Consider the following 20,859-nt stretch of genomic DNA (forward strand, 5'->3'; position numbering starts at 1 on the left):
TCACCATGGTGTCGTGGTGAAAAATAGATTTAAGAAGCATCAAACTCATTTATGCATTAAAACTATTAAATAGATGTGTATAATTATCCAATCAGGCAACTGGATAAATGGATGATTATATACCTACAATCACTGCCTACAATTCACTTTTTCATTTCGTCTGTACGTTTTAAAATTCTGTTTACGCGTAGGTGGCTATTACGTACAGAATAACGGACTTTCATATAATTATTTTTGATATTTTTTGGGGATGAAAGTCAATTGTAATAAACAAATAATCCATAACCTAGTTTTATAGTGTTGTTCAATATCTACGTAAGCTGCCACTTATAACTTCGAACACGAATACACGAAGGATAACAATCCTAAAGCCATAATATTATGTTTTAATGAAAATAATTTTAAATATCAAATGAAAGTCTATGATTCTATTTCATATTTATCTGCTGAGTTAAAAAAAGACTTTTATTTCTTCTTAAATTGTATTAACTTGTATTTACTGTTTTAATTAATTTTAAGTTAACATTAATATTGATTTAAGCAATATATTTAAATTATTTGAATCATATTATTAACACATTTATTTAATAACTATACAAATAAACCGAAATATAAAACCCCAAATTTAACGAACCCTTTTAAAAACTCCGCCATCTTAATTTTATTATTTAACATCGTAATTTGACATGTGACAAGCAGCCATTTTGAAAAAAGTTAAGTACGGCTTCCTTCTACATCAGTAGGCCGTTATGAGTAACACCCCTTCTCCTTGCATACATTGCATCCATTGTTTTAGAAGGGAAAGTACATACACGTGATGTGTTGTTAACGCTTATGAACCCCGATGACGACGTCACATGGGATGCCCTTTAAGTACTTTAATATAAGTTGGAAACGATTTTATAACCTCAAATCATTAATCTACCTTATGCTCTACGAAATATGGGTCATTTTAGTTTGTTAGCTAATGAGGGATGAGTTTAGGGTTCACTTTTTGGTGGAGATATCACAATGATGCAGAATACAGTAGCCTTGTTGGTGATGACCATACAAATTCATTCAACAACTTATTCATGTCAAAAAATTACACATTTAATAGTATTTTCGTTAATTAACGCGAGCGTTACACATTTAAATAAAACACTTTTAAAGGATTAAAACGCGTGTAATTGTAACGGTTTTACATTAGGTGTTTGCGTAAAAGTTACACTTTTATTTTAGTTCACCCGACGTTTCAAGACCAGATCTCGTTTTCAGGGGGACAGCAGATGAAGTCTTCAAGGTCTTGAAACGTCGGGTTGACTAAAATATAAATGTAACTTTTACGCAAACATCTAATGTAAAACAGTTACAATTACACATGTTTTAATCCTTTAAAAGTGTTTTATTTAAATACACATTTTATGTCAAAATACGATCTTTTCGTTCCGTTTAAATGACAAGCATATATTTGAAATCATCATTTATGGTTACAGCATTTTGTAAAATATACATACATTTTAATCTCAGTAAAATATTGCAATGAAAAGACTGGATGTTTTCAACTTACTCAACTATTTAACCTAGATACTAAAACCAAAGGTTTCAAAATATGAAATTAAAATAGTGTGTGTAATTTATGAATCTCGGTATAAGCTTTTTCATTCATCAAACGATATTAAATTGAAGATTATAACATTGTCATGAATACATCAGTATTTAGCGAAGATTCAAATTAATATTAGGTAGGATGGGTTAAGTAGGGTGCAACACTACCTTGTGCTTCGGTTTGAAGGGTACCGTAGTGTGAAGTAGTGTAATTACTGGGATAAGGCTACTTATTTTTCAAGAATGAGAAAATTACGTGCTTTACAGCTTCCATGGTCATGAGCGATTGGATGAAGTTTTAATTATAAGCCGATTCAAATATTTTAATCAAAAATAGGATATGATATCAGTAATTGAAGGTCAAAAACTACTACCCATTTGAAAGAGTATGCCTCAGAACTGAGATGAAATAACAACATTTTCTGCGATCTTGTTGTAAAAGCATAAACATCGCCCCACAAAAGAGTTAGCAACTCGACTTAGCAGAGTAGTAGGCATAATAAGTTTATGTTTGTTCCTGGTGCTAACATTATGGTTATGACAGTTTCTACATTTCACTTATGTGCCTTATGTGCTTATATACACACATAACATTATCAAGAATATATTGAGAGGCAACACTAAAGATGTTTATTTCTATATGGTCTATATTATGGTTACATTTAACGCGAATAGCCCTCTTCTGCAGCACAAATATGATTTAGACAGTATTTTATTTAAACAAGTGAATTCTTATTTTAAACTTTACAGATCATGTTATTACTCTTTTTGCCTTACAAAATAGTAAGTCTTTTGAATAGCAAAAAGAGTACAAGGATGGTTGTAATGATTTACTTAGTTCACATAGTAAGCATTCTAACTCACAAAGTGAATCATTTTAGTCATCAAGTTTTTCATTCATAGTGACTCATTACTCGCTTCATAAAAGATCATATTGTAGGTCTCATTGCTACCAATTTACATTGCATAAAAAGGGTTTTTAAAATTACTGTATCATATCTTTTCATCGTTGCACTTAGCATATCATAATTATATGAGGAATATTTTGAATAAATGAATATATAATACCATAGGTGTATTAATAAGTACCTACTTAAATTGTTATAAGTTTTTTTAAGGATAAAATTAACATGTATTACATCACATTAGTATTTTGTTAATTATTTTATGTAAGGTAAGTAATTTAAAAGTAGACGTACATATTTACAACGGATGCACGGCACAATCAGTAGACAGCGAGAAAGTCTTCCAGAAACTGTACAGAAAAGGACTTTTATCCGTAAATATCCAAAGCTACAGTTTACTGCATGAAATATCAAAAAAATACTCCATGTGGTTTGATTTAAAAATTATTTTTTAAAGGTTAACGAAAAATACAAATGAAATTATGAAAATGATTTAAAAATTCTACCAGTAAGCAGAAAAGTAGACTATTTTAATAAAAAAGGATAATTATTATTCTGATAAATTGAAAAGTAATAAAAGGATAAGCCTAACAAAAGTTAGTAACTACTACGGAAAAGATTAAGTGAATATGTTGTGCCTAACCTTTACAAAAGTATCGAATGATACACAGGATAAAAAATACTGTAAGGAAGTCATTAAGAATAAACTACAGGAGTTAGTACACTAATTTCAGATAGTATATATAGAGTTATGTTTATACTATGTTATATGGAATCTTATCTAAAGGCTAAGTAATATATGTATGAGATTGTTGGATAGTAAGATAGTATCACGATCTAATTTTATATAATCTACTATATATAGATGTACGCTAGTATAATTTTTTATAAGTGCATAAACTCGGCAACAAACTATTGATGAAAACTATTATTTAACAGTTTGGCGACAAGTAATAATTAAGTGCTAAATGTGAACCCTCTTATAATTAAATAAATTTATAATTTTAAAATTAATTAAACAATTTTAGCGATGCATACAGTTTAAATTGCTTAACTGATTTAAATTAATGACTGATATATTTTGCCTCATTCTTGTTTGTAAGCTGTAGTTTGTTTGTATGTTTCTGATTATAGACGTTAAATCATTAGATGGCAAATATTATGTAATAAAAGGAATGTAGGCCTCAAAATATATTTCATAATTTTATTATAAAATTAAATAAATCGAACTTCGCTGAAGTTTAAAATTTATGGCTGTTACTGATAAAATTAATATTGTATTTGAAAAGGAGAAGAGGATTTATGAAGCATATCAACAATCACACTGAAATAATGACACAAATCTGACAATAGACGCCAGCTAAAAGCAAAATCCCATTTTACAATTCAATAGCAAAAAAATTTAGCATTGCCCAACAAAGACACCATCATTTTAACCATCACATCGTCTCGTTTGTGGCAGACATCATTTGCTTCCACTTAAAGGAATCACCCTCTGTTCTCATTGTTTTAATTGTTGCCGTTGAGAGGTGGGAGGTTCTACTGCTTAAGGTTTTATGTATCAAGTATCACTTGTAAGGGTTCGGCGAATTTTGGAACCCCGCCTGTATGGACGCCATTTTTATTTGCGAAATAAGAACAATTAGGGTGTTGGATATAAGCTTTCATTTAATATAGGTGGAAATGGAAAGCCTTACAAGCTAATCCTGCGTTTAATATGAATTTTAATTTGTTAACAACATAGTATGACTTCGTGTGTTTTAAACAATAATTAAAAATTTAGATTCAATTGTTTTTAATCTAAATTTGATGTAAAAATTTGTTGAAAAGTTCGAATCTGTCATGGATTTGAAAGAGTTATATCTCAGACCATAGAAGGTTCAATTTAATTAGAGATATATTATATTATAATGAAATTTAAAGGTAATTTTAATGATGATGTTAACGGATGAATAAACTATCTGACATAAGAATTAAAAAAACACTCAATTATAGCAACACTGGACATTGGTTGTGATCAAATCTAAATTTTCGTGAAAAAATGAAGCGATGCTCTTACAAAAATTATTAGTAACTAACTTTTTATATTAGGCTACTTTTTTTTGGTTGACTTTAAACGTAAGTTATAGACACTGTTATTATTATGGAATTATGTGTTCTCCTATAATTTAAATACATGTAATCATGTCTTAGTCTTGATATGTAAAACTGTTGGGAATCCAATATCCAAAACAAATAAATAAATATAAAATTATGACCATTTAATATCAGATTCTCATGTCATATAATAATTATCCATAAACTAGCACAATTAGTTAACTATTGTTTGAGTATATTCCTTACAGTACCTTACAGTAAAAGCAGGGTGTAATCTTATAAAAATAATACGTAGACATAATTGACTTAAAAAAAAACATAACGAGTATAATATTGTCATTTATAAATTCTGACGGGGACAGTGAATTTACAAAATTATCTTGTACATAATGCCTTTGGTAATTATTAAAAACAAAATAATAACACTAACGTTAAAATATATCTGTAGATTTAACACGTATTTCTTGTTTTCAAAAATGTGTTATAAGTTTAAATAATTAAAACCAATACTAAAACACTGAGTATAGATTTACTCAATGGTTTTTTTAATGAATATTGATACTTTTTTTACAATAACAAAAAGGCAAATTATATTTTCAAATTTTACGGATTTTGTTTTGAAATTGGGACATTTGACAGAGTTCTAAATAATAAAATAATAGAAAATATAACCTGAAAAGGCTAGATTTACTGAATCATAGACTGAATAAATAGGATAATACTAAATAAATATAAATATTAAAACTACACGATTATATTAGTTTGACCGGTATCTCTCCGTTTTATGGAAATTTTTAGCTTAAAGCTCACTTATGATTTCCAGGTATCTAGCCTCGATGACAATACAAAACCAAATCAAGCCGAGATGAAAATCAGAAAAAAATAAACACAAAATAATATTTTTTTTACTAAGTACACAATATGTCCGTATAAAATAAACTCTAAGCTATAGTTGACTTTCTGTTCTACACTATTTTTAATAGAGCAGAAGTGAATGAATCTACAAGACAAAAAATAAAGATGCGTTGGAAATTTATTCCTCAGTAGCCACTATAGGTTCACGGTACTCCGATATATGTATATCGTTGGATAGGACTTGATGAGAAAAGCTTAAGATCGTTGAAGTTGGGTTTCAGGTGGTCGGGATCAAAATATATTCAGGTTCAAACATTTCCTATAGAGTTTCATTGATGTGAAACTGGACATCCTCTTAGAACAAATTGGAGCGTCTCTTCTGAGTCTTAACTACCAATGCATATGATTAACGAGGCATACATACACAGGCAGAGGACTGGGACGCCACTTGTAATTAACTTTACCAGTGGTAGGCTCCTTTGCACAGGAAGCCGGCTAGATTATGGGTACCACAACGGCGCCTATTTCTGCCGTGAAGCAGTAATGTGTAAGCATTACTGTGTTTGGGTATGAAGGGCGCCGTAGCTAGTGAAATTACTGGGCAAATGAGGCTTAACATCTTATGTCTCAAAGTGACGAGCGCAATTGTAGTGCCGCTCAGAGTTTTTGGGTTTTTTGAGAATTCTGAGCGGCACTGCATTGTAATGGGCATGGCGTATCTATTACCATCAGCTGAACGTCCCGCTCGTCTAGTCCCTTATTATCATTTAAAAAAAAAACTTAATAAACTTGTACCCATTACTGATATTAAGTAATCCCCGCCGCCACACAACAGGAAAACAAGCGCATATCGGGCCGTTGTTAAAGTTTTTATCTTCAGACCCTTAAGGGAATCTATATCCAAGCAGATAATATATCAAACTCATTAACATGAAAAACTAAATTTAAAGTTTTCAAGTGTATAAAATGTTACAAGTACTGCGAATGAGGCGAAGGGAGGGTAGTTAAAAATCAAAGGCCGAAAGCGAGAGCTCTGAGACTCCACTCGACGTCGGCTAAGCTTCGGATTTAAATAATCTTTTACAAGTGTAGTCTCCAACTATCTACATATTAAAATTTTGTACTTTACGTTAATTTTAAGCCAATATAGTATGCTGTGGGATATTTAAATGAAACGAAGATGATCCTATTTTTTTATAAAATGAAACGGCTTATTGTGAGTAAACTTAAGGGTTTCCTTGACTTGCCTTGACTTACAATAAACAACTAGACTCATAATCACACTCAAAAATTGTCTGAAGCAAAACTCTGCCTACGCGTCTATTAGGTAGAGTTTTCGTTCAGTTATGTTTTGACCGCGCTTTGAATACAACGCCACGCAATGACAAAGTGTTCAGTGAAAAACTGTCCAAATAACAGCATATCCAAACTTAAAAAGGATGGACTAACAGGTCTTTCAAGTCCCTTCAAAATAACAAAATTATAATAAATAGTAACCAACTTGACGTTTCTTCATTTTGCTTAATAACAATAACAATACTGTTCAATTGCTAAAACAAAACGTTTTTGCGTGCGAGCTTCTAATGAGCGTATACAATAGACTTTTAACATTACTGCCATGAAATAAGGTGTTAATTTGAATGAATCTTTTAATGTTATCTGTATAACTTAATATTATCTACGTATATACAACGCCGTTCGGACATTTAATGACAACCATTTAATAGGAGATTGGAAGTCTAGTTCTTTATTGTACGTCACTTTGATTGTGCTTATGATTCGTTGTTATGTTAAGTTACTTATGTCTTTTAATATCAATAAATAGCAACATTAAAGTTATTGTTTTTGGGGTTCCACTGTAGACAGGGGCTTTTACGTTTCGTTGGAAAGTCAGCCTTTCCTAATGGACTAGCCTCCAATAAGGCAACTAGCTAAACGTTGAATGATGCTAGGTCAATCAATGTATGTCGCTGTTGTCAAGCTCAACTTTTTAAATGTTTCTCGCAATTTTTCTATGAGAATAAATGATAGAACGAGAAGATGGCCGACCCGATCTCAAACAGCTAAACTTATACTAATGTTTCTAAAAGCAATATATAACTTAACAAATTAATTCCGCTCACTAAGTATCTAATTATAAAACAGACATTAAGTTGTACAAGAATAAAGTTGTTATATTTTATGATAAACTTTCAACGCGTTAATTTTTTTTTTCGTTTATTTAAGGTCGCTTTTAACAACAAGGTCATTAGCGACCACGATATTTTACAAATATTTATATAAATCTATAATTTTTTAAAATTCTAGTGTTCTTATACATCCATCTTGATTTAAACAATGTTTTATACTATTCGGAAGATTACATTTAGTTTTTACATTAGAATAAGAATTACACTCAACTAACAGGTGTAACACAGTTAAGTCTAGTCCACATTTGTAATGTTTGTTCCTTTCAGGTTTCGTAATTAAATGAATGTGAGTTAAATTTGTATGTCCAATACGGAGTCTAGTAATGGCTACTTGGTCATTTCTAGATGGGAAGACAGTAGGTGGTTTTTCAAAAATAGAATTTCGTTTCTGCATGAGATTGCTTGTCTTTTCTGAGTTTTTCCAATAAATATCTCAAAGTTTTCTAACTTCTAACTTGAAGAAACTTTTAATTTCAGATTGACTTGCTTTAACTGACTTATAATAATGTTTCTAAAAGTAAAATGTAACTTAACAAATTAATTCCTCTCACTAAGTATCTAATTATAAAACAGACATTAAGTTGTACAAGAATAAAGTTGTTATATTTTATTATAAACTTTCAATGCGATAATTGTTCGAATAACGAATACTAAATAAATTATGAAAATTAAAGCGAAGCATTTATCATAGAGAACAGACATTAGGAGATGCTCATATAATAATACTGAAAAAACATCAGCTTTTACTTAAAGTGTGTCAATAAATAGTTTGCTTGAAGATCTTTATTCGTAATATAAAATGATAGATACAGGTTAGGCCAGTATAAACTGATGAACACCTCCAGGATCTAATTGCAATAGCTTGTAGCAATTTTACTCCATACTTCGTACAGATAGTCCGCAACATAAAATATCATATTTCTCATGGTATTTCTGTAAGATATACCTTTATTATTTCCGTAAGTAATTACATTTGTTTAATAAATATTTTATCTATAAAATGTTGTGTGGACCACGACCGAACTGTTTGATGACCCCTGATATAGGGTATATAATATGTTTTAACTCCTTTGTCCTCCTCTTAAATAAATAAAAAATACTCCTCCATAAAAACAATGGAGCCAGCGATTGAACTATTATTAAATTTATTAATAGTTAAAGTTTACATGAATACACTGAAATTAAACAAGTATTATTTAATTAGGTGTATAATTAAGTAGCTGTCACTTTTGCTCTTTAATACCGTCTCCAGGTGTTGAATACTTAAAGCGTTTTATCAGAAAATATCTACTAGATACAGCGATCAAAGACTCGAACGAAACACTAATTAGATTGACCTGATTCCGTATTTTCTAAATAAAAGTAAGCAGCTAATGAAAAGCAAAAGTTTCGTTGAAACCTCGCAATCACGGCTTCTCTCTTGTGTACTCTTGTTGAAACAGATTGCCTGTCAATATACGAAACAAACTGAGGACAGGTTTATTTTAAAGCATGGACTACACTGATTTATTATTTTTATTTACAAGTTATGTTAAAAGATTATTATTAGGCCTTGTTATCTGTATAAAATTCGAATTTCGAATTAAAAATATTAAAACAATTTTAACAAATACCTACATATTTAAAATTTATACCCATACATACATATTTAAAATTTTGATTATTTAGTTAATTTACTCTGCGAACGGCTGGATCACTTGGCTTTGCGTAGAGACATCGCTTCATTGTGTGTCATCTACCGCATTTATCATGTATTATCACCGAAGAGCTGTTTCACCTGATTCCTGCCGCCGGTGATAACTTAACACGTGACCCGTACGCTCGTTTGTCCTCCTTTTCCATAAAAAAAATTAGACTCTACAAACTAATTTGTTTTCGTATTCTATACTAATATTATAAGGACGAAGGATTTGTACTTTTCAATAAATATTTCTTTGTAATAAATAACCTCAAAAAAAACTGACTTTAAATATTTTTTTCGGTATTTATATCACTGAGAAACGTGAGAAACATAACATTAAATAATCATATGAACGAATACGGATATTGCAATAATGTATAGAATAGATAAATATCGTGTTCAATGTTGGATAGCAACAATTTGCTATTAAAAAAAGCCTGAATACTGATCTGCTTGACCGCTTCCGAGGCAAGTGATTATTTTAAACACAAAGCAAGTTGACATTGTAAATCTTTTCAATTTACATTTATGTTGACTCAATTTTTCTTTATAGTTTCTGTCAACACAATCTGCTCAGGTGTGTTGAAGCTCTGTTTGTTTCTGTTCAGATGTTTTGTGAGATCCGTTGTCACTTGGCAATGTTGACTTTAAGTATTAAGTTAACAAGTTGAGACGAAGTTGTAGGTGCGTGTACACAAGACGACCTAACACGATCGGAACTTTATATTCAATTACGTTAACTATTGGACATTTTATTTATAACTAAATTGTCAAGAATTCTTCGAATTTACTACTTGAATGTTTATCTTTCTTTTTATTCAACTAAGGAATGTTTGCGTTCATTGTTTATGGGGTAACATCGAATTGAGTTGTTGATTTTAATGATTTTATCTATCATTGAGACGATTTGAAACTTGTCTGAACTTCTAAGCTACACATAAATAACAATATCCTTTTTGTGTTTGTATATTGATTCAACAACTTTGGTCAATTAAATTAAATTCTCCAGATATTTTTCTTTTCATAGTACTTCTAAAAAAATTGTATAAGACATAGGTATATCGTAATTCTCAAATCTTATCTAACAATAAACTAATAGGCAAACATTTTGAGTAATGATTAGGTATGATAATAGCAATGATTTGCCTATGAAATCGCTGATGGATATAATTCTATTGATGGACAAATGTATGCAAATAATAAACTCCCACATCATGTTACTGAACTTCCGTTATATACTCGTAAATTTAAGGTTCATAATAAGGCAGTTTTAATGAATAAAGCGTATTATAAAGGTCAGAAAAATATAGACGATAAAAATGTATGGATGCTGTGAAAACTGTAAAGGGAGGGTAAAAGTTGATGAGTTTCTTGCCGGTTCTTCTCAGGACAACGCCTACTGGTAGTCTCTTGAACCGATGGAATCAAAATTGACTTTGGTAAGCGTAAAAATTGTAAATGAATAAAGAAATTTCATTATATGGTAGTTAATCAAAAACTAAAATTGAATAATTGAGTAGTCAATGAACTCATAATTAATTTCAAGCCTAAAGTATAATCGAAGCCATACACTTAAACACAAACACTGAAAATAGATAATTTTAGATAATGAAAAAGTTCAGCGCCCCAAAGTTTCTAGAACTAACTTTGTACCCATAAATAAACCTTTGGTTCTACCAGGGATTCCGACGATAGCAAATTTTGCAACTGTAAGTGGCATAAATTACTGTTTCCAACTGGTACTTGCAAATAAAAAACCACTCTAGCACTTAGTAGGTTGACTAATCGTCGACAATGACAGCCAGTAACTCGCAAACCACTGGAATTGGTTAGTTAGATGTTCTAGAAGTTTCAATTTTCGGAATGCACTTTGTGATTTATGCATGCACAAATTTAATTCATGTTTGCGAATTATAAATACATATTATAATCTATATATACCGATAAATAATGGTCGGAAATTTCATCCACATTTGGGGTTGTGGGGACTTTTCTTTAATTGACTTAGATTATAAATTAATAAGTTTTTTTATTATGGACAGAACAACGTCTTTCGGTTCAGCTAGCATATATACACGGAGAGCACAGACTTCGGCTAAAGGAATATTCCTACCAAATTTAAAGTCTGTATGAGCACACTTAAGAGGATGAAAGAAAAGACTAATTGCGTTTTTCTGAATGAAAAAAACAACATTTAAAGCCTATATATTACCTTTTCTAAATTTTAAATCTATTTCTAGATTCGAAATATATTCGAAATACACTTCACCATGATATTCCAATATTTCTCGTGTGTCACTGTCAAGTGACATCTATGTGACTTCGTAAGGAATTAGTATTTCATAGTAGTAATCCTCTTTACATCTCCAACCCTCGAAGAGAACAATTGCAAGTATTGCTCCATTAAGAGCTAACTCCAAGGTGTAAAAAATGACTTGATATATTCTTAACATCGCGTGCGCTATGAAAAGTATTGACGATAGAATAAAATAATGTAATACGACTTTGCAGAACACATGCTTATTTACAAAAAAATTCGCTACGGTTTATGTTATGAGTCAATGACGTTCTATGTATAGAAGGTGTCATTGTAATAAGGGCTCTTTTATTTTAATAATTTAATTGAAATATCGGTATTACGTGCTCAGTCCTGTTTGTACGCGGATGAAGTCGCGGGGTATCGGCAATGCTTAATATTTTTATAATAATAGGTATTTTGTTTACATCTACACTAGTAGTAGGGATTCGCCGGTTCTGGCTCACAGTAGTAGGGATTCGCCGGTTCTGGCTCCTCGATTCTGGCTCACTTGCTCGTGATGCCTACTAAAAAAAAAAAAAAAGAAGTTTGGTGTCAAACTGGGGGTTTTGATGTATTTCCGAGCGATTGCGCTGATCCGTTTTTCGATATCTCTTATAGTTTCAAAGTTAGCATTTTAAATTAAACAGATCCATAATCATTAATAATCACTGGTCATTTAGCTAATGATTGGTGAGCGACTCAATGTCTAAATTTCCATGAACGTGATACAGGTAATTTACTAATTACCTTTATCACATTCATTACTACGATTAAAAAGACAGTTTCTGTATTTATTATTTATTTTTAAAACATGATTTAAATAAAGTATATAATAAAACATCATTGCAGATTGTATCATTTTCAAAATATTTGATGAAATCATTCAAACTCTTCTTATTAAACTTAAAGTATAGATACATTATGCAGTACTCGCCACACACTGCGGTATATTCATTCTGTACTCTTGCAGTATTGTAGTTATACATTCTGCAAATCCTTTGTAAAAACATCAGCTGGAATCCCTGAGGTGGACGACCATATGAATCGAAGTATTGTCCAATACCCTGCTCATCAATGTGTATTGCAACCCAGTGAGTGCCTGGCTTATTATCACTATCTAAATTGCTGACAATATAACAGGGCGTTACAACATATATCGGCAATCGGTTTGCCGCATAAACATTATTTTTAATACTGGGATCGATTTTGTTCAAATAATTCTGTATCTCGATTGTATTCATATTAGTTGAGAACAGGGTCTTGTCAGTTGCGAGGATTGAATAGTTATGTGGATCATAATAACATAAGCACTCAATAAATAAGGCTTTAATGTATCTTATTCATGTATTTAAAACTTATATGGTTACAATAAAACAAAATATCATTACAAGCGATTCAAATATAAATCTATGAACATTTGATGAAATTATATTTTCATCAATAATTTTAATTAAAATAATTATAATATAAAAGCTGATTGAAAACGAACTTCGTACCTACATACTTACGTAGTCATTAGTACAATCTGGAAATGTTGACTCCATTAAACTATCAATAATTGAACTTATCATTTAAGTGCCATTATGTTTCACCACAATATTTAAAAACCAGTACTAATCATAAACAAATTTACTTTTACGATATTTTAGTATAAAATGCTAGAACTGTTCAGAAAAATAATCATTGAAGTGGCGTATTCAGTCAAATTATTATATATTTTGTGTGTTGTGTAATTGTTGAGTGATTTGCTGCAATGGAGGTAAGTTTTATCTATTATTCACTTTGAAATTAAAAAGTAATATCATTTGTTATATTAAGATATGTATGTATAATACTATTCTAAAGCAGTCTTATTGTTGTTGTAGAATGCATTCACCCCAACAATGGAAGAAACTACATATAAAACATTTTACTATCCATTATCTGAAGATAGTCAGGATTCATTAAAAGTTCCTCAACTTAAATCCTTGAAGAGGGCCAGCTCAAATGAAAATATAGATGCATTATTCGAAGTGAAAAAAACAAAACAAAAGAAAATATCATCATCAATATCCAGAGCACATGAGAATGGAAGTATTTACATTACAACTAATGCAGATGACGGAAGAAATGCATCACATTTGGTTAAAATAGAAATCTATGATCTCAATAAAATAAAAAACACGCCTGCACAAGAACAATGGAAATACGCTGATTATAGATTAAAATATTATACAATCGACAATAATGAAAGTTATAAGGACATAAAAAAGATTTTATACAATGTTACGAAGAAAATTTTAGAAACAGAAAATTATAAGAAATATAATTTTAACAATAAGTAGGTAGCTATGAAGAAATACATAAATATTAGTTCAGTTTAGTTATTAGTTTATTTATTCTCTTATACAAATAATATTATTATATTCTCATCATTTGGAAAATTAAACATAACGATATGGAACTCTGCTTTGTATGTAATGAGGTTGAAAAAATGATCAAGTGAGTTATTTTCTTTGTAAATTATTTAGTATTATATTATTGATGAAATGTGGCTAATATCATTCACTTATGTTGTAGTCAACCTGTTCTACAAAGTGGAGGAGGTTTTAAGAGAAGAAGTGCAGTATTACAAGGCAGTGAAGACAATGATACAAGTACAAAGAGAGGACGACAAGGGGAACCATCCACATCATCGGGGCTCACCAGTGTGAACGATGAAATGGTGAACTGTTCTTTATGTCAAATCTTAATACGGAAAAGATATTATGCAAATCATCTTAGAAGTAACCTCCATAAGAATAACGTAATGCAATTACATAGTACTTTAAAAAATGTCACAGTACACGAATCGGCTTTTGGTAATAGAATTATCTCATATAAAATTAAGAGTAAATCCAACCAATTACAAACATTCGAAACACCAGAAATGTTTTTGAATTCTATTAAAAATGAAATTATTTCACTATTTGAGGAATCTGTTCGATTGCTTACAATTTTTAAAGTTAATTTTATTCTGCACGCTAATTTTGTTCAAGAAACAAAAAATATTTCTAATGAATTTGAATTTCAAACATGTAGTTATACTATAATGCAGGGTGAGGATTTAAATTTTTTCTTTTCGTCCTTATGTGATATGTTGATGACTAAAATTAGCACATTTGAGAAAAAAGATAGTGGTTGGAGTCTTAAGAAAATAAATGCATTAGACATGAATATAAACAAATTCAATCCATTACGTGGAAAATCATATATTGAATTACCTAAAGAAATCAAATTAAAAAAAAGTGTTATAAATGTACAAAACTCGGATGATTTATGCTTTAAATGGGCTTTGCTTTCTGCATTATATCCAGTTACTAAGAACTCTCAGAGAGTTTCATCTTACAGTAAATATTCAAATAAATTAAATTTTGACGGAGTTACGTTTCCTGTTAAAATGACAGATATACAGAAAGTAGAAAGGTTAAATAATTTAAGTGTAAATGTTTTTGGTCTTGAATACAATTGTAAAAAGAAAGTACATGAAGTAGTTGGTCCATTGTATTTAACAAAATCACGGAAAATTGTTCATATCAATTTATTATTTATTTCGCACGGAACAATTAATCATTTTTGCTACATTAAAAACCTATCGCGTTTAGTAAGTGGTCAAATTTCAAACCATGAACATGCAATCTACATCTGTGACGGTTGTCTTTTACACTTCTCAACAAATGATAAGTTATCAGCTCATCAATTGAATGATTGTTGTCATATTAAAGTGGAATTGCCTAATACAGAAAAAACTTTAAAAGATTGGTTTGAACAACCAATTTCAAACAATGTCTTAAAATTTGATAAATTTAATAAGATGTTACAAATACCCTTTGTTATATACGCGGATTTTGAAGCTTTCCTTAATCCAATTCAGACATGCTTTAACGATCCATCAAAACCTTATACAACTAATGTTCACAAACACGAAGTTTATAGTTTTGGGTACTATATTAAATGTTCATATGATGATAGTTTATCAAAATATGAAACATATAGTGGTCCTCATTGTACTCATGTCTTTATGAATCAGTTGTATAAAGATTTAGAAGTGATTTGCACAAAAAATTATTTTGTCATAAGTCCAAAACCTTTGACTTCCAATGATAATGAAATTATTTCACAATGTAAAGACTGCTTTATATGTCAATCTAATTTAAATGGTGAATGTGCATTATACTTTGACTCGCATACAGGAAATTTTAGAGGAGTTGCACACGAAGTATGTAAGACAAAGTTTAGAATCCCCTATCACATTCCAGTTTTTTTACACAATCTTAGTCAATATGACTCTCATTTTATTGTTCATGCATTAAATTCTATTGAAGGGGAAATTGATATTATTCCACAAACGAAAGAAAAGTACATTTCTTTCACAAAAACGATAAAATTAAATAATCATAAAATTCAATTGAGATTCGTTGATTCGTTTAAATTTTTACCTTGTAGTTTAGACAAACTTGTTCAAAATTTGAAGGAAGAACAATTTCAAACATTAAAATATAATTTTCCAAATAATAATGATTTTTTACGTCTTAGAAAAAAAGGAATTTATCCATATGAATTTATGTCATCACATGATTCCTTAAAACTTTCAGCACTCCCTAGTCGCGATAAATTTTACAATACATTAACCGACACACATATTTCCGATGAAGATTATGAACATGCCAAGGATGTTTGGCAACACTTTCATTGTCAAAATATGTCAGATTATTCTGATTTATATCTTAAAACCGATGTTTTACTTTTAACAGATGTGTTTGAAAATTTCCGAGCCTTATGTTTGCAAACATATGGTCTAGATCCAGCTCATTATTATACAGCACCTGGGTTAAGTTGGGATGCTATGTTAAAATGCACAAAAATTAAATTAGAATTACTTCAAGACTTTGAACAAATAGCTTTTATTAGATCGGGCATTCGAGGAGGTGTATCTCAATGTAGCAATCGTTATGCCAAAGCTAATAACAAATATATGCGAGAATATGATAAAGACACACCAAACTCATTTTTAACTTATCTTGATGCTAATAACCTTTACGGATGGGCCATGTCTCAATTCCTTCCTACAGGAGGTTTTGAGTGGGTAGATGTCACAACTAATTTTGATGTCCCTGATGATTATGAATATGGTTTTATTTTGGAAGTAGATCTAGAATATCCTATTGAACTGCATGATTTACATTCTGACCTACCCTTATGTCCCGAGAATATATGTATTGGTAATACAAAAGCCATAAAATTAGTTCCAAACCTTCGTAATAAAATTAAATATGTGATTCACTACAGAAATTTAAAGCAATGTCTGACAATGGGTTTAAAATTACAAAAAATTCATAGAATTTTAAAATTCAAACAATGCGCATGGTTACAATATTATATAGATTTAAATACAAGCATGCGTAAACTAGCCACATCTGATTTCGAAAAAGATTTTTATAAATTAATGAATAACTCAGTGTTTGGAAAAACAATGGAAAATATCGAAAAAAGAGTAAATGTAAAATTATTGAGTCATTGGGAAAATCAGGGTAAAATTCTAGGCGCACAAGATTTAATTGCTAAGCCAGAATTCCATAGTTTATCTATTTTTAATGAAAATTTGGTTGCAGTTCAATTACGAAAGACGAAATTGTTCCATAATAAACCTATTTATTTGGGATTTTGTATATTGGATATTTCTAAAACTCTAATGTACGACTTTCACTATAACTATATGTTTAAAAAGTTTCAAAACAAATTAAAATTATTGTACACAGATACTGATAGTTTAATATATCAAATTTTTACAGATGATTTTTACAGAGATATAAAACCTGATTTACATTTGCGTTTCGATACCTCGGACTATACAGAAAAAAATATATTTGGCTATCCAAAACTCAATAAAAAGAAGTTAGGCTACTTTAAAGATGAAAACAATGGTAACATATTTAATGAATTTGTAGGACTTAGATCTAAAATGTATGCATTAGATGTTGAGGGAAAATTCACAGCTAAAGCTAAGGGGGTTAATAAAAGTGTTACTAAGAATATGAAAATGGAAAATTATAAGACTTGCTTATTTGAAAATAAGAACGAATATTGTTCAATGCTTAGATTTAAGTCAATAAAGCATAATATTTTTACTCAAAGAATAAATAAATCTAGTCTGTCATTTAATGATACCAAACGGTACATTTTACCAAATAATATTGATACCTTAGCTTGGGGTCATCATAAAATAGAATAAATATTATATTAAATTTTAAGAATAAATTATTATAGTTTTAAAAAACCAAATGAGAGATTATTGTATTTAGATGTATAAGTTGCGGAGTAAAACATGATGTATATTGTTTCAATTATAGATTTTTCAGTTGCGGAGTAAAACATGATGCATATTGTTTCAATTATAGATTTTTCTGTTTAAATAAATGGTGGTTTAATAACAGATTGTTTCATTACTATACTAAACCTTAACACACATAGACGTAGTAGATAATGCATCATTTCAATCATCCATTCACTGCAATAGTTGCTGGTCCAAGTGGATGTGGAAAATCAGTTTTCGTAAATAATTTTATAAAATTTTTGAATGATATCTGTGATGCAAATTTTACCCAAATCACCTGGTGCTTTGATGAAATGCAGCCTTTATATAATCTCAACCACATTAATTATCTTCAAGGTTTACCTGATTTATCTATGTTTGACGGAAAAAATCCTCAACTTGTAATAATTGATGACCTGATGAGGGAATCAGATGGTCGTATTGTTGATATATTCACGAAAGGAAGTCATCATAGAAACTTAAGTGTGTTTTATTTATCTCAAAATTTGTTTCATCAAGGTAAAGGACAAAGAGATATATCACTCAACTCAAGTTATATAATATATTTCAAAAATCCTCGAGATAAAACCCAAATTCGATACTTATCTCGTCAAGTATTCCCTGAAAATCCGAAATATTTGGAAGATTCTTACAGAGATGCTACCAATGAAGCTCATGGTTATTTAATGATTGATTTGAAACAAGAAACAAATGAATTGTGTCGCGTTAAGACAAAGATATTTCCATCCGATGGATATTGCACTGTTTATGTACCCACAAAAGGGTTTAAATATGGTAAGAATCAAGAAATTTCGATCATTTATAAATGATGCATAGACGTTTAAAGACGCATAAAGATTTGTTAATTGCTCTACATAAACTGAAGCCAAAATATCAAAAAGCTTTATTAAAATCATGTAACAAAACAGAAATAAATTACATTTGTGAATGTATTCATAACGTACTGCGGGGTAACGTTGAATTGGCCGAGAAAGAAAAATCTAAATTAAAGAAATATAAAAATATTCTTCGAAAATTGGTAAGAAAAGGTACGAATAAAATTAGAAAAAATATAATTGTACAAAAAGGAGGTTCATTTCTACCGATAATATTGGGTTCTATTCTAAGTGGGTTGATTAATTCATTTATTTAAGAAAATGGATAATGCTAAAAAAATGTTACTTATTGAACCATCATTATTGGAGAAGTTAAAACAACACAAAGAAAATGATACGCCAAGATCTCGATTAGATACTGATATGCAAAATATCTTAAGCAGTGACATAGAAGATCGAAAGAAATGTATTTTATATTTGCAAACCCTTCAAAGATATCTAAACTTCGTCAAAGAGGATCGACAACCATACCACATACCACTTATAAATGATAATGATTCATATATTGGTTTTAATCAAGGTCATAATGAAATCGATACTGATTATATAAATCATGATGTGAATAAAATAAATGTAGTTCCTTCTCAAACATCAGTGGAGGTTAACAAAAATATTGGGGAAATATACACGAGCTCTGAAATACTGAAACTAATACCGAAAACATATGCTAAAAAAGGTGAACTTTTACTAAATTTGATTTCCTTGAATAAAAATAAAATAAGCTGGGATGAATCTGGTACCGTGATTATAGATAATGAAAAAATACCTGGGAGTAATATTGTGGACTTGGTGAGTGATACCTTGAGAGCTCTTCAGAAAAGTGAACCTATAGGTTGGGAAAAATTCGCAACAACTTTGAAGGAAATAAAAGTACCACTCACTTATATCGGGAACCCAAAGCGAGTGGATTTTATAAACCATTTGGAATTAAAAGAGGTTGAATCTAAATCAGTACCTGACGAAGAATTTTCTACACCAACAAGTAATAAGTACACAGGGAAACTAAAAAAAAGATCGGACTGGGAAAAATGGACCCCATATTAGAAATAAATAAAATTTATTATGATGCATCACATCCTGCTGGCTACAGCACTATTGATAAATTGTCAAAAGCAATGAAGGGTAAAATGGACAGAAATAGTGTCTTAAAGTGGTTACAATCACAAGAAACATATACGTTACATAAACCTGTTCAAAGAAAATTTTCTCGTAACAGATATATTTTGTCTAATATTAATGAGTTATGGCAGGCCGATTTAAGTGATATGAGATCTTATTCTGAATATAATGATGGTTTCAAATACATACTTTGTGTTATTGATGTCTTTAGTAAATATGCGTATGTTCGAGCAATGAAAAAGAAAAACTCTGAAACAGTTAAGGAATGCTTTGAAAGTATTTTTGCTGAAGCTAATACTACACCTACACATATACAGTCTGACAAAGGAACTGAATTTGTTTCCAAATATGTACAAAAATATTTTAAATTAAAAAACATAAATTATTATACAACCAATAATCCAGATATTAAAGCAAGTATTGTCGAAAGATTTCAGAGAACTCTTAAAACGAAAATGTGGCGCTATTTTACACACAAAAATACTCATAAATACATTGATGTTTTACAAGATCTAGTGCATTCATATAATCATAGTTTTCATTCTAGTATAAAAATGTGTCCATGTGATGTTAATAATACAAATATAATGAGTGTATGGCAAAATTTATATGATAGAGAAAGTAAGATAAAAACATCAATTAGTATGGTGAATCCAAGAATTCACGTTGGAGATTATGTTAGAATAACAAAACATAAACATATTTTCCAAAAAGGATATGAATCAAATTGGAGTGACGAAATATTCATCGTATCTACCATAATACACCGATCTCCGTTTGTAGTATTTACTTTAAAGGATTTAGAAGGCGAAGAGATAGTTGGTACTTTTTATGAAAAAGAGTTACAAAAAATCATATTCGACCCCACTACTAAATACAAAATAGATAAAATAATACGCT

The 20,859-nt window shown here is 29.9% G+C and overlaps 1 protein-coding gene across 3 annotated transcripts in view; it reads right to left on the minus strand.

Moving 5' to 3' along the window:
• Positions 1-20,859, minus strand: part of LOC126974077 (semaphorin-2A) — a 537,897-nt gene that overhangs the window by 139,986 nt on the left and 377,052 nt on the right. The window lies entirely within an intron of this gene.

This window comes from Leptidea sinapis, chromosome 31, assembly GCF_905404315.1.
Source record: "Leptidea sinapis chromosome 31, ilLepSina1.1, whole genome shotgun sequence".
NCBI lineage: Eukaryota > Metazoa > Arthropoda > Insecta > Lepidoptera > Pieridae > Leptidea > Leptidea sinapis.